The 15,995-nt window shown below is 40.0% G+C and overlaps 1 long non-coding RNA gene across 1 annotated transcript in view; it reads right to left on the minus strand.

Moving 5' to 3' along the window:
* LOC120433114 overlaps window positions 1-15,502 on the minus strand; it is a 68,161-nt gene extending 52,659 nt beyond the window's left edge. The window contains exon 1 of the long non-coding RNA XR_005608327.1: window positions 15,353-15,502. This is a non-coding gene — a long non-coding RNA (uncharacterized LOC120433114). The remainder of the gene's footprint in view (window positions 1-15,352) is intronic.
* Between the last annotated feature and the right edge of the window lie 493 nt (window positions 15,503-15,995).

A 15,995-nucleotide genomic window follows, 5' to 3' on the forward strand; every position in this document is an offset into this window, starting at 1 on the left:
CTCCATTTTTTTTCTGGCTCTGCCTTCCAGTGTGTATTTCTTCTTTTTATCAAATCTAAATTAAATGAGCTTTATTGGTGGAAAATACTCATGAGCAAAAAAAATAACAATATAACACAATGAGCAATGCTCAGCTGGCAAATGAAAGAGAGAAGGCATAAATTGATTAATGGTAACAAACACTCACTCGTGCTGCTGCGGGAGATCCCACGGGCATTTTCAGGATTCTCCAAAAACTCACATTGCCTGTATAGAAAGTATGAAAGAAGGGATGCTATATAGATGTAACCATTTGAAGATTCAGCTTTTTCTGCTTTGGGAATAAGCACATATTCAGTACCTTGTGTGTATCTGAAAGCATTTATTCTCAAGTCTTTTCAAGTATGAAGAATTAACACGCCACAACAGTGGTAATTGATGCATGTTATTTATGCATTTAATCCAGTCTCTCTGGTGTGCAGGTGGAACATTTGAAGCATCAGCAGGAGCTCAGTGAATGGTCAGCTTTCAAGGTAACATTCACCAGATGTAGTCATTTCAGTCCTCTTTTGATGTTGCGAGCAAAGTGAGGATGTAGAAAATGGATCAAGGTATTTTGATGTGCCACTTGAAGCATTTAATGTCTTTATGGAAACAACGACTGGCGCATTTTAGAGCCTTTCTCCTTTTGTCTTATTTTGTTCCCATATCGGACAGAAAATTGCTCCTATTTCAAAGCTTACTCACATTCATGGAGGAAGTACATCCTGTTCAGACAGACTCTGATGAGATCCAATTATCAGAATAATAAACACAGAATGTAAAAGAAAATGCACCTTATCAAATAAAATTCTAATCTTGGGTTTTTCTGACAAAATGAATCTTGTGTATAGCCTGACTGACATATGAATATTACTCATATTTGTTGCTAGCTATTGTCTATAAAGACTAAAGAAAGACAGAAAACTTACTCTGCAATGAGAAAACGTATGCTTTCTTGGGCTACAAGCCTCTGATGATGATGAAATGTAACTGAAATATTTAAGCACATCGACTGCCATGCTAACTAGCCGGTCATTACTAGTGAATTCAGACACTGGGGGAATAAATGGTTTATATTCCTGTTGCTGTTGTTGTCTCCCCTTTTCTATCGTGTTAACAGAGGAGCTCTGAATCAAATTCAGTGAGTACCACAGAGGAGTTGTTTCGGGTCATAACGTGTCGAGTGTTAGCTGACAGGCGCTACCATTGGCTCATAATATTCTTCTCACAGATTACATTCTGTCAGACGAGCTGCAGGTTGTTAACAACACTCATGACATGCGTGGCATCTGTCTTCTGGGAAACACGAAGAAAGTCAAGACCCCAACAGAGATGCAATACATATTGCATCTCGCAAAAGTTGGCAAGCTAACACGTTGAAATAAAAAGCTAAAAGTGGTCGAAACTTGTGGAAACACAGATTATACTTGAACTGTGCTTTCATGCTTTTTTACACCCACAATATTATTAACATTCTTGCTATGGTTTCTTAGATAACCATAGCAGATTCAGATTTTATCTCTCTAGCAATTTCCTTATAATGAGCAAAGCAGCCCCATATAGCCATCCAGACTCTTCCATTAGCCTATCAGATCTGTACATGAACAATAACCATAGCTGTCTGTCATTCAGGTGATACAACAAAATGCATGCTGGGAGGATGTTCACAATCTGACATCATGGTGTGTGAACAATAACTTGGTCTTAAACATGACAAAGACCAAAGAAACCATTTCAGAGTTCAGGACTAAAAAGAAAACCATAGAGACACTCTTACCTCTATACATCAATAGCACATCAAAAGCAACGTTCCTGCACCCCAGCAAACACAGGTAAGGTTCAAATAAGGATTCCTTATTTCTTAAGGAGGGTAAGAAGAGCGAACCTCGCCCCAAAAGCTGCTTTTCAGCTTCTACAGATGCACAACAGAAAGCATTTTCACAAACTGCATGACAGCCTGGAACAGTAGTTGCACCAAAGCTGTCAAAGGCCCTCCAGCGTGTTGTGAAAAAGGCTCAAAACATCGTTGGCACAGAACTACTGTCTTTGGAATATCTATATATCGCTAACTGCGTGAGGAATGCCAACCAAATTATGCAAGACTCTGCAAACCCTGGACACCATTTGGTTAAGCTCCTCCCATCAGGCAGGTACCTCAGAGCTATCCTTACACATCCAAAGGCTGTGACACTGCTGAATTCAGTCTGTGAATAACCCATGTACAATCCTAATTTCACAATGCATTTCATAACTTGTGCAATCATTTCATACTACTGCTGATGAACTTGCACTCTTGTGATCCTATTTTAATGATGTTAATTCAGTATTTTTTTTTTTTAAATGTATACTAATACTCTCTTTATCAGATTTATGGATATGTGTCACACTTTATTTCTTACTCAGTTTGCCACAGCAGAGAACTCGATGTATCTGATTTGCCAGATTTTTCTGCTAATTGCCCCTCATGTCACAGAGCCCAAGGCACTTGTGCCTTCTCCCGGGATCAAACTTTTGTTTAACTGTGTAAACCACTAGACTACAGAACCACTAATCCTGAATCTAAAAATTTTTACCCGTAATATTTGTCTAATAAGAAAATCTGTGAATTTATAGGGTTCATCAAACACATTCGGACAAGTTCGTATATAATTATACTGTATTAAAAAAACATGTCCACTAAATTGCCACTTTAAAATACCTGTTCTTACAACCTTTCTAGCAAACCTCTTTGGAGAATCAGACATTTTCATTCTGTACACAGGCAAGTAAAAGCAAAAATCTCTCTTTTTTCCCCCTCTTCAAAACCAATTCTAATTCATTTTGTGCTGTCAGGGGCTTCTCAGGACTCAGATTACTCACTATGGCAACAAACTTAAAAAAAGGCTAAAGCCTAAAGAATGATACCGGCAAGAATTACTGAGACTTCAACTGAAGTCACCTGGCAAGTGCTACTTGTTGCTGTGGCTTACTATCTTTGTCCCAATCCCTGTTTGAGGGCAGTGAATAACAAAAAGGTATCATGTAAGGAGAGTTTTGCCCAGTAACAGCAGTGCGAGCATGAGAGAAAGTTTCTTTTGACAGAACCATTATTAATTCATTGAACTGTTTATAAATTTTATTGAAGCTTTTTTTCTAAAGCTCACAAGCAGCTGTCTTGGCTGATGTGTGTGAGCAGGTGCACTCATATAAGTTTTTTTAAATGTGTGTGTGTGTGTGTGTGTGTGTGTGTGTGTGTGTGTGTGTGTGTGTGTGTGTGTGTGTGTGTGTGTGCATGTTGGCTTGTTGGTATCACTTGGGGCCAAAACAACAGTTTCACTGAAATACAAACACAGCAGCTCTGCAGAAAACAGCAGAGAATTACATAGCTGCAGGTGTTGTTCATGGTATGGAGGTTCCGGTGAGAGCATTTCTGTCCATCAGTAGGCGTGTGTGCATGTTCAAGAAGATGTGTGCATGTAAGGCTTGTCTAGGCGGGGTACATCGGGGATATCATGAGAACCAGTACCTTAGTATCATGTCAGTGCATAGACTTTGGAGAAAATGTTACTTTTTTGTGATACTAAAAGCACTGGACAGTAAACACAACATGTTAGTAGTCAGTGCAGGTTGGGCAACATTTCTACTGTATCTTGAAAGCAAGTCATCTTCTTAGGTTAGATTTTAGACAAAAACAATTACACAGAATTTAAGATGAGGGAATAAGTGGTGGATAACTTTACATTAAAAACAAACACAATATTTGTATTTTGAATCTGCCACTCCCTGGTTTTCAACAACGTCCTGGAAGTCACGTGCACAATACACCTACAGGAGCTGCTCTGCTATGGAAAACTAAGCTATGAAGCTTCTGGCGGACAGTGTTTGTGCTGATGTTAATGCCAGCGGAGGTTTGGAAATGTGTAGTTATTGAGTCAGCAGAGTTTAGCACCTCAGTACGTCGTGATCATGGTGTACCAGTTTGTACATGAGTTGCTTAGGTTTCAAAATTCTTGAAATTTTTTGTGTGTTAATAAATACATTTGTTTTCATGCTCTTACTTTTTTTTAAATATAGAAATGGCCCATCTTATAATCCAGCCTGTGTTTGTGTGTTTTGCTACTCTCTGCAAGAGTGGAATTCTCTCTCTGTTTTACTAAAGCATGAACTGCAACATATCCTTGCCTTAATGTATTGACCTGGTGTTAGAAAATAGTAAAAGTTTCAACAAAAAGACTTGAAATATTTCAGAAGTTTGCTCTAAAATTCTTTGACTACTTTCCACACCTACACAGTTTCACCCCTACCTTATCTGGGTCGATTTCTGTTGTTTTCCTTCTTCTTCTTTTGTCTCCATACACACACAGCACCCCCACATGCCTGTAGGATTTATAATTGATGCCTTGCGTTGTTATGATAGAATAGTATTGGCTGTGTTATTTCTCCTTTTTGAACACCGTGCCAACAAATGTACTCCCAATTACCTTCATCATACTGTTATTTCGGGTTGCTGATACTGTGATGTCCCTTTATCTTAGTAAAGTTAGCAGACATCAGCTTGTTGCATCCAGCACTGTGTGCAGAAGTTCAGAAAACACAGGTGTTTTGTCACAGGCTGTCAGGCTGTGCAGATGTCACCCACCCTCAGGCAGTAGCCACTGGTCATTCGGCACAACTCAGACTTGGCACACCTTCTTTAATAGCAAGTACCAACTCCTCAGTACAACAGAGCACCTCCACACTGGGGGGAATTTCTGGGAAAACCGGAGCTGTGTTAAGTTCAGAAATCTGCCCTGAAGCCTTACCATACTTTTTCATTTGGAGAACGAATACCTCGAAACGCTCGCGGAAGCACACATGAGTACTCCCGGGCCCTTCACTTTAAAGCGTGATAATAATTCAAAGTAATTACCGAGGTGAGGTGTCTGAAAAACTCCCTTTTAAGCAGCTTTTTCCACCAAACATCAGCTCTCAGACATAATCACGACAAGCACTTAAGGTACATTAATACTCATGGGCTGAATGATGGTGCACTATTATCACATAGTATTCTGTATCTGTATGTGACGGGGCATGTGGATCTTTGATACAAAGACACAAATGGTTCAGTAAAGCGCCGATATTGGCAGCAGGTATGGCAGCTGCATGTCAAAGGGGTTGCCATGGTGACTGTGCACAGTCAGCTCAGCCATCCCCTCCCTTCCTCTCTCTGTGTGCCTCTTTCACTCACTTTTCTTTTTTTCTTTTTTTTGCTCCTAGTTATTTCGTCTCATACCAGTGGGCAGCTTTGTTTTGCTGTGGTGGCCTTGTGTTGCAACTGACAAAAGCATCACAGTAACATTCGCAGCATCATGACGCTCGTCATTAGCACACAACAACAGAAGATCTCCGTCCCCATTCCCAGAACACACATTTGCAGGAAAGCGACACTGGAAATGGCATCATGCCTTCATATCCTGATAGCTCTTTCCCTCAGAGCACAGTAATTGGGGAGGAAAAAAGCCTGAGCGAACCCAGAGCTGATAATCACATCCTGACAAGAGAAATTATCGTGTTCAGTAGCAGAGCAGGGCAGTTGCGTGTCTCAGACACAAATGTCACACTGCTTTATGCTCCCCTGCCTTATATGCTGAGGTCATCAAGTGCCTGTATGTTAATTGCTTTCCCATGGACTCTGATTCGCAGAGAGTGCAGACCCCCTTTCAAATCTCTGGAGATCACAACCGGCACATTTCTTCATAATCTTAGGTTTTCTGGCTAGACCCATTTTGTGATTTCGTGCTGGCCTCAACCCACACCACTTATATATTAAAGCTTCCTTTCCTTCAGTGTATTCTCACATCACTCATTAATGCAGCTTACGTAGTCTTGAAGCCAATCATTAATATAGTCGATTAGTGCAGAGAAGCTAGAGCAGGATAGGAGAGGCAGATTATAATGGTTAAATGTCACCAATATTCTTACTGCAATGTGCGCCCATAATGAGAACGAGGGAGCTCTGAAAATAGGAGCGATTGCTTGTGATGGGAGTCTCATGCAATGACTCAATGGGTTCTTTGTCTTTGAGCTTGCATACAGGAGCTCGGTGACACACATACACATGCATTCGCCGTGCAACACTAACGTTTAGATACATGCACGCACACACAAATAAACTCATGGTCACATGCCAAGCCTTTTATTTTAGTCTTGCAATGAGCGATGTGGAGCACAAACACTGAGTCATGAAGTCACACACAAAGGGAAAATGATACAGAGTTTAATGCAGTCAGCACATCCACTTGCTTACAGAAATATATGACACATATATTTAAGAACCTGAGCCATAACGTGGACAGATCAACCCCAACAAATTGAAGCATCTGACATATTCTCTCCATTTCTTTTCTTTCATAAAGAAGGGAGCAGCTTGCTAAGAGAAATCTTTCTTCTTTTACAAATAAGACTGTGGCTTACAGAGCAGTGGGGAAGAACAGTAAGGTACAGAGCACTGCCACAGAAAGTCTTTTGGAACAGGATTTATGGTGCACCCAGCCAGTATTTGCCATCACTGCCATGTTTCTAGGGTTTACAGACAGCACAGTGTGTAACGAAACAGCCTTCTGTGCCTTCAAGACATCGTCCATGCCCCACAAATCCACTTCACAAATTGTTTAGAAATGTGAAATGATGTTTCAGGGAACCAGTAAAATCAGTACTTTGAAAACAGGATTAACGTCAGGTTTATAGTAAGAGTGTGGTCCCTGGGTAGGTGTCTTAATCAAAAACACCCAGTTAGTTTAGCATTGAGGACTCCAGTGAGACTCAGAAGTGGTTCCAACTGGATTACTAATTTGATGTCTAATACTTGCCATATTTTCCTTTCAACACAAATTTCACCTTTAGACCGCTGGCAGAGCAGTAGAGACATTGTTTGTTTCCTTGGATGTCTGTGAAGATTAAAAATGGGCTAATACTGATGTTTAATGTCAAGAGCAGGAACTGCATTATTATGCTGCTACACAACAAAGAATAAGGCTGTTTCAGAAACAAGGGTCAGGAAATATTCCTTAAATCGGTAGTTTTGCAGATTTATTTGATTTTGAGTTATAACAGTGGTAAATTATGGATTTTATTCATAAAATGTCTCAATAAAAAGGAAGGTTAAATTTCTCAAACTCACATGGGCCCACCCCTGGGCAAAAATTCCCCCATATCACCTGCCATCTTTATTTGATTTACCTTTCACTTTGAGCAAGTTCACATCTGTAGCTCTCAACTCTCCCTGGATGTTGGACAAAGAGAAGCTTAATAGTTGTTTTACCACTAGATCAAGGGGTTTTTAAAGTCTGGCCTGCAGGCCAGTGGTAGTTCTTGGTAGCATTTTACGTGGTTCATGACCTTGACAGGGAAAGACATGCTGCTGTAAACTTTATAAATTCATAGTTCACACTACAGTGCAAAACAAGACCAGAGCAGGGCTCTTCTTTCATTTCCACTCTTCTCTTCTAGCCATACAGTCGACTAAACCTTCATAATGCTGACAAATACATTTTGTGCGTAAAGAATATAATACAAAACACTGTCTTCTCAGAGACATTACAAAAGCTCACTAAAAGTGTTTGCGTGCATTTTCAATGCAATCCTCCATTATGCTTTGGCTCCCAAATCAGTAATCAGTCATGAAAAATTCAACAATGTCTGACCTACAGTTGAGGTCAGAAGTTTAAATACATTCACCGTGGGCATGAATGTCATGAATGCCTTTGAGCTGTTCTTTTTTCAGGTTGGAAAGATGGTACAGCATACATCTTTAATGACTTCGAAAAACAAAATTACGTGCACAAGTCTGAATTTGTTTTGCATTTTCTCTAATCCACGCAGGGTCACAATTATACAAACAGGCTCAAATATTTACAAAGATTTACTTAAGTCTTTTAATAAGTGGTGCTGAAGGTTCTACAGTATTTTTTGATTGGACAAGGCCAAGGCCTCTTAACTTCTCGTTGGTGATCATGATTGACTACAACTGGGAGTGTCATGGTCCCTGTGTCTCCCCGGTTGGCTCAGCATCAGGCCACATGTTTTTTTTATTATTGTTTTTCTCCACTCTCTCTCTCTTTTGTCTCCTGCCTGCCTGGGTGGAACACATTACGGATTCCCGCCATTGATACACGCACCTGGACTGATTAACCACCTGCTGCTTGTTAACCTGGTTTCCTGTCCACTACCTTAACCAGTGGCTCAGGGCTTCTCGTCACTGGATCGTTGATAACCTGAGTCAGTTAGTGCAGCCCCGGTAAATCCTAGTCTCTGTAGGAATGTCTTGCTTGTTTTCTGACCGTGTGTTTCTCTGTATATAGATACCCTGGACCTGTTCCTGTTTACCTTCCATGGATTCCTGAGTTTGGCAGTATGGCGTGGTGCGAGTGGAGTGAGAGTGTGTTTGGCAGAAGAGAAGCGTGGCGTGAGTGATTGTGACTGTGTGTACGGATCTTTCCCCCTCCTTCCCATGGAGCCCTGGAAACCCCCACCCCTGCACTTTGTATATATTGCACCTGGTGATTGTAAATAAACTTTTGACTTTTCATTCTAAGAACTATGGGTCTGCGCTTGAGTCCATTCGGTCACGTGACAGGTAGTTTCTCTTTGCCAGGGTGACAAGGATTTTGAAAGCACTCACCGAACTGAACACTACAATGGGAAAATTCAAGGAAATTTGAAGCAGCCATTACGGACAAGCCAAATCCCATTTGGAAAAAAACATTTTATGGTCAGACAAGACAAATATTGAGCTGTTTGGTCACAGTGACAAAAGGTATGTTTGGAGGAGAAAATGTGTCTTTTAAACTTCAAACCACTGTACCAAATATCAAGTACATTGATAGGTAGGTTAACCAAAGTTATTGGAATAATGAAGAAGGAGGACTACCTCCAGATTCTTCAACTTCACCTCAAACCAACAGCTAGAAGGCTGAAACTTGGACACAACTGGGTGTTCCAACAGGATAAATCCTAAAAACACATAAACACTGGTTTTAGAATGGATAAACAGGCTAACATTGGAATTTGAGGGAGGCTGACCTCAATCATGTTAAAAATTTGTGGACCACAGCCAGAATCTGCACCAGCCAACCGGTTTAAATGAACTGTACCAATTCTAATATCCAGCCGAAGTTATGCCAGAAACGTATCGTCCGCTATCAAAAGGATCTGGTTGAGGCGCAACTTGTTAACAGACATTAAACCAAATGCTGGGACTTAATTTTGTGTGCATTAGAGAAACTCCAAAATGAATTCAAACTTCTACATCCAAGTCATTAAAGATGTATGCTGTACAATCATTCCACGCTGGAAAGACAAACAGTTCAAAGAAATCATTAAAAGCCCCGGATCACCATGACATTTGGGCCCACGGTGAGTGGATGACCTGCCCATGAACATTAAGGTGAGCTAGATCTTAGCTTGTTTTTCCTATGTAAATCTCAGGGTTATATTTGTTGAACAAGGGTACTTAGAGAAACTATCTTCCAAATGAAATGTGTCCACTGTATGCATACTGTTTTGGTTTCCAGGTTTTTGTATTAACCTCTTTGTCTGACTGAGCTAGCCACCTTCCCACACAGAAAATAAATTTTGATAGGGTCTAATGGCTTCAAGTTTGATACAGCAAGAGCAATTACTGAGTGCTGAGTGCTCCGTGAATTGCCAATTATACAGTTGGCTCACCATGTTTAGATCAGCCCAACCACACTTTAAAAGTTCAACAAGTTATTTCAGCCCAACAGATGGATAGCCTCTTTGGCTTCACGCAACATGACCGGTTTAGCTTTCTAAAAGGTCTTACATTCACTCCTTACACTTTGTAGTAGCATTACAAAAAGTCTTTCCTCTATTAATAATTAAAAGTTCATGCACATTTTCCTATAGTTAAGTTGCATCTTTACCACTTAATAAAGTGTTAACAAATGCCATGTCAGTGACAAGCATCTTAAAATGAGTAACTGGAGTTGTGGCTCAGGTGTATGTGAAGCTTGTCTGAAATCCCCAGCCCGCGTACTCCATCCCAATCACCTGGCATGCTTGTCCAGTGAGACTACCCACACAACAGGACAATCATGCCAAATCCCCTGTTCAGCCAGGGGCAACCACGGCAGGTAAGGCAGACAAAAAAAGGGAAGACAAAGAAGAAAAGAAGGTATGTTGTAAGGGATCTAGTATCAAAGGATTCATTTTGTAAGGAATTTATGGAAGTGATTTCTGGGGAGGTAACCATATTTCTTGGCTATAACCCCCTGCTCAGCCTCCTTTATGCTCAGCGGACTTACTTTCAAGGTTCATCCAGCTCAGCTGCTTGGACAGATGCCATGCTGGGAGGTTGTGAAGCCACAGGTTTATCTCAGTTGATGGCCTACACATCAGTCAGGAGCCCATAGCAGGATGCCATGGGTTGTTCTCCATCTTCCATTTCTGAGCCTTATGCTCATGATTCACCTGACAGTGGATCTATCACATGTTATTCAAGTGTGTGCAAGCATTTGTTGACTTCCTGGGTTTAAAAAGGGTTAAGAGTCATCTATTAAACTTCACTATAGCTTTTCCTTCCAACTTCTGGGGGTATTTCCTGTGCTAGGCTGGTGCTTCTACTTTAAGCAAGCTTTGATTGTCAGATGGGCTGATAACCCTTCTGCCTCCCTTTCCAGCATCTGTCAATCACTGTGGAGCCTGTGAGCCACAAGAAGCATAAGAAGCTACACAGCCAGAAGGGAAGAGAGTGACACACAGAAAGAATTAAACAGGAACCCAGATTGAAACACACACACAGTTTTATACTGTATACAGAAAGGAGAGACTAAGGAAGCTGCTTTGCACCACTACAGGTTCAAACCAGCAATGCACTGGCTTAACTCAATCGAAGCCTGTTTCAGCATTTCTGATCATTAAACCAGTGCCAGAATTAGGGATGGAACGACATCCCCCATTGCTTCCATTAATCTATTAGTGTTTATTGACTGATCTAGTTCTTTGCTTGGAGATAATCATGTTTCCGCAGTGAGCCCCATTTACTTACTTCCTTTGCTGATTTGACAGATTTGCTTGTTGCTCAGAAAAGCTAACATCCACAAACTGTTACGCACTGTGGCACTGCTATTGCTGGGGTTGTGTCCTTTACACGTCATACTCTGAATGCTGCTGATTAGTGTGCACTGAGGCCTGTGCATCTGAGAGCTGAAAGATACTTTAACCAGTATAATAGCTTAGAAATGGGGGAGAAGTCAATGGGTTCAAATGTATATAAACAAAGAAAATCTCCTTTTTTATCACATCTCTATCATATTTCTTTATCTGGCTTGAAATACCGTGTTTTGTTTAGATTTTATGTGTTACAAGTCTGTAATGAAAAGCTGATTAATTCATATATTTATTATATATTTATATCATTTATAGTAACTGGCAAAAGATTTACTTAAATTTGTAAAAAAAACTTTTAAAAAATTATTGTCAGACAACAAACTTCACTGGATACACTGCATCATCAGGCTGTTTTAAGGAAAGCCCAGTCTGTTGTTGCTGATCGTAAACACCCTCTTTATTCTGACTTTGAATGAATGTCGTCAGGACGACGTTATAGGATGCCACTATCTAAGTAGATGCTGTGATGTTTATTGTTTTATTGAAGTTTTATTGTTGTGTTAAACATTTGTATACGTATATGTTTAAATGTGGGTTAATAAGAAGTGACTTGATTGATTCCTTTAGGACTTGGTGAGCCGAAGGCAATTTTCCATTGATGTGGATGATAAAATTATTGTATTCTCTCCTATTTATGTGAAGAAAAAAAGAAGTTTTTTAAACCTAATCTAATATGCTTTAATGGCTCATTCACACCAGCGTTTAGAAAGCAAGCTCAATGTTTTTTAGATTACCAAGACTTTTAAGACTACATGATGAAAATTCTGGACCATTTAGCAGCTGAAGTGACAGATAGAAACATGAAAAATGCACTTAAACAGTGATAAATGTTTCATCTCTATTTAGCTGACGGCAAAAAACACAATTCAAGTTAACCGACAGTGAATTCAGTGAGTTAAACTTTGGTGTATTTTGACACATTAATTTGTGCTTTTTGCAAACAAGTGGCAAAGTGTCTCAACAATGCTCAACCTTTCTGTGAAGGGAAGGCATCAGTCAAAAATCCTGAGAGGGGGCTGTATTAGATTTCTGCCACGATTCCAAATTTAACTTTCAGACCACAAGGCAATGTCAAAAGAGCTTTCAGTTCCTATTGATTTTGCCATGCATTAAACACAGAGCAATGGCAGCCAACTTCAGAACTGTAAAATTCAAACATGAAGAGAATGTACTCCCTTGAACACACAGCAGAGTAATCTAATTACTTTTAATAAAAGTAGAAGGCTGAAATGGGTTTTTACAATACTTCAATTGGTTGCAGTCGCAATCTTTCTTGTGAACAGATAAATGAAAACCTTTTACATGACACCTCACCAGCCAGAACCTGTTTCAAACAGGTATTTTCCCCCCACTTCAGCAGCTGCAGCAGCAGTAGAAGGTAATTTCTGTAAATTAATGGTTGCACGCTGCCTTCATGACACCTGCCTCTTCATCAAATTCCAATGACACGATTGTGAGAAACCCATACAGGATTATACAAACAAAGACTGGAGGTGTGATGAAATGTCAGAGCAAAAAGAACTGATCATCAGCATGTGTCAGACGCCCACCTGTAATTATGTAACACTGTGTGTATGCAGATCTTAATTAAATCCACATATATGTTTACTTATGCAAGCATTTGAGTTTTATTGATGTGCGCATCTGCTTTTAGAGGATTTGAGGACATCCATGCATGTAAGGGAATGTGGATACCTCTGAGCCTGTGTGTGTGTGTGACAGTAATAAATGTGGTGAGAGGGAGGTGGCAGAGGAGAGTGATGGATCGTCTACGCGCTGCAGGCTGAGTCTCCAGGGAGGGACACTGCTACATCCTACCAGGGAGGGACAACTTAGAGTAATTGGGTCACTGGTACTGGGAGGAGAGTTTCCACCCAGCCATGCTTTTAACTGAGAGAGCAGCACAGAAGGTAAGGAGAAAAGAGTAGAAAGAAAGGTAGGAAAAGTGATAAATAATGAGAATGTGGTCTTTGTGAAGGCAGCAGGCAGAGGCAGGGAAAAGCACGAAAAAACAAAATCTAAAAACGGAGCAATAAAAAACACGCAGAAGAATCACAGTTGGAAAGAAATGAGCCGCTACTTTGGTTTTGATATCGTCTAGAAAAGCTCCAGTGATTACAGGGAGCCATGGATTCGAAGTTTTTTGGCTTTTGTGCAAGCAGATTTCATCCTGCATGGCGTGGCCTCATGTTAGGAAGTATGCAATATATAGAAAACAGGCTGAGGTAACGCTTATGTTCATGCTCTGCTTCTCTGCTTCCAGTGGAGCTCAGCGGTTAAATCAGATCAAACTCTTCTTTAATGAACAGAAAGAGGTGCAAAAGACCCGTCTGGGAGTCTTCAGGCTGCTTATGGCTTCTGAAAGAGAGACTGAAACACATGAGAAGAAAGAGGCAGAGATGGAAGGAGGGAGACAGAGAGGGAGATGTGGGCGTCCTCTTCTTCTCTGGCAAGAATGAAAGGTCAGAGATTGAGCATTGTGTAAATCTATCACTACAATGCTGGAAGGCTAATACACTAGAGCTGGCTGCCTCCCTGCTGATTCTGTTTCTCCTGCACTAACCTGAATAGTTTATGAAGCTATACCTGATATTATATGTATTTTTGTTGACTATGCATATTTCAATTTGTTATGATAACCCAAAATTTTTGGCTAAATATATAAAATTAAGGCTGACAGAAGGGATTTTTGAGATCACATAATTAAAAAAAATAAAGTTGTTAGACACTACTGAGGGCAAACAATGTAATACTTCAGCACTGTTGGTACTGCATTTTATCAATCAACTTATAAAACAATGTTAAAAGCAAGAAACTATAGTCCCGCTAATATATCACCCCAAACTTTTTGGTCCAGCCCTACTGACCCAGTTTTTCCTGCTTGTAAAATAATATAAAATGCTCAACTTTGTAGGCAAAGTTCAAACAATCATTTCTGATTTCATGATTGCAAACGCCATATAGCTGCATTAAAGTATATTTTAATTTCCTGGAGAACAGCACAAGTAGGTTGTAAACAAGACAGGCAAATAAAAGTTGATAGAAAAACTAGAATATCCATAATCGTGGAAAACATCCATTTCAAGACTACCGGTTATTTGCGCCAGTCAGTGGCATTCCACCGGGGCAAGCAAGGCAGGAGTGATTGTCCAGTGAAATTAAAAAAACAGGTATCAATTTAAACCAGAGTAGATACATGATCTCTCTCCTTACATCTCAAACAGTGTTCCATATCGTTGTCTTTTTGCTTCCTATAAATTACTTTCATTTTGTTGTCCCAGTTGGCTAATGTTTCTGGAAGTCAGCTTGACTCATTTTGAGCCACCAGAATCTGTAGTTTCTGGCATTTTCAAGGGTATGTCTGTTTCCAGTTAACCAGTTATCCAGTTCCAGTTTAGAGCAGCAGCTTTTTTGGTTGTTTGCATTTGCACATTGTGGATAAACCTGACTTATAAAAGAACAACATGCCAGATGAGCTGCGCCCAGCTTTGCTTTCACTGCTTTCAGATCGTTTAAGTTCTGTGAGTTATTGTAAATGTGAAGATATGTGTGGAAACAAAGGTAGCAGTAGCAGATACTGTAAATGAGCAAATTCCTCTGTGTTTTTCAACTTGTGTGGCGTAGAGGAGTTAGAGTGTAGTGTGAAAACAAGGAAAGCCTTGATAATAGAGACGAGACATCAACTCTTATCACATCCACCTTAATAAAGCAGTGGAGGTAAACAGGTTCATAATCTCTGTTTGACTTTCTATAAAAGTCACCTCAGGCCACTGGTGTCGGCCTCATCATTTGCAAATATAGTTACTAAATCATCAACAGCCAAAGGTTTTGAGATTGCCTTGTTATATTTGCAGTCTCTCTTTTGCACTGATGGAGTCATTACAGGTTGCTCATCACTTTTCTTAAAAGTAATGCAGAACGTCAGTTATATGTTATAGTACTCATATTAGTTTTGCCCTGACGTACGCTGGTAACAAAAAAACCTGAGACTAGAGTCCCACACAGTGACACAAATCCCTAACCCAATGAAGGCAAACATACAATCTTTATATATGACCAGACAGCAGCTGAAATCTAGAGACTTCAAATCAGTTACCACAGTGATTCTACCTTTGAAATATGTAGAGATAGAAATGAAAGCTACAAAAATACAGGTCTGACTGCTCATCATTGTTTCTGTTACCTGTTAAAGATCAGGCAGAGCTGGGCTGAGTCACTCGGAGTTGTTTGCTAGCTTGTGTTAGCATGCTGTTCGGGCAGATCCTTGCAAAGAGCCAGAGATGTATTGCTTCTGTCCTGGATGCAGTTTGTACTTTACCAGACTGTCCTTGTCCTGTCTTGCAATAAAAATACAAGGTAAAGTCCATTAAAAGTTGTAGACCACTCCACAAGTTACCTCCTCCCTGAACACTAACTGAAATCAGCTGATTGAGCTGTAAATGTACAGGAACAAAAGGGCGTGTTTGATTTTTTATTTTATTTTTTTTTTGGTTCTGTCTGCCTCTTGTGCAGATACCATTACCATAAAACAGAAAGTGACATAGTTTTTGCGGAAACTGTAGGGTTTTTTTGCTCTACGGCCTATCAAAACTCCATTGGTGTTATTGGAAAGTCATGTTTGACTTTATATCTCTCTGTATAGGTCCTGTGACGCTTTGGTTGCACTACTGGAAACAGTTTATTTTGATGCACATGCTGCCATTTTGCAAATTGTGCACAATAATATCTATATATTTTCTATTTCTTTGCAGTTCTTTGCTGTTTATTGCTTTTTTTTTTGCTTTTTAAAAAAAAAGCAATTTATGTAGTTACTAGGGACTTATTAC

The sequence above is a fragment of the Oreochromis aureus genome, linkage group 15 (assembly GCF_013358895.1).
Source record: "Oreochromis aureus strain Israel breed Guangdong linkage group 15, ZZ_aureus, whole genome shotgun sequence".
NCBI lineage: Eukaryota > Metazoa > Chordata > Actinopteri > Cichliformes > Cichlidae > Oreochromis > Oreochromis aureus.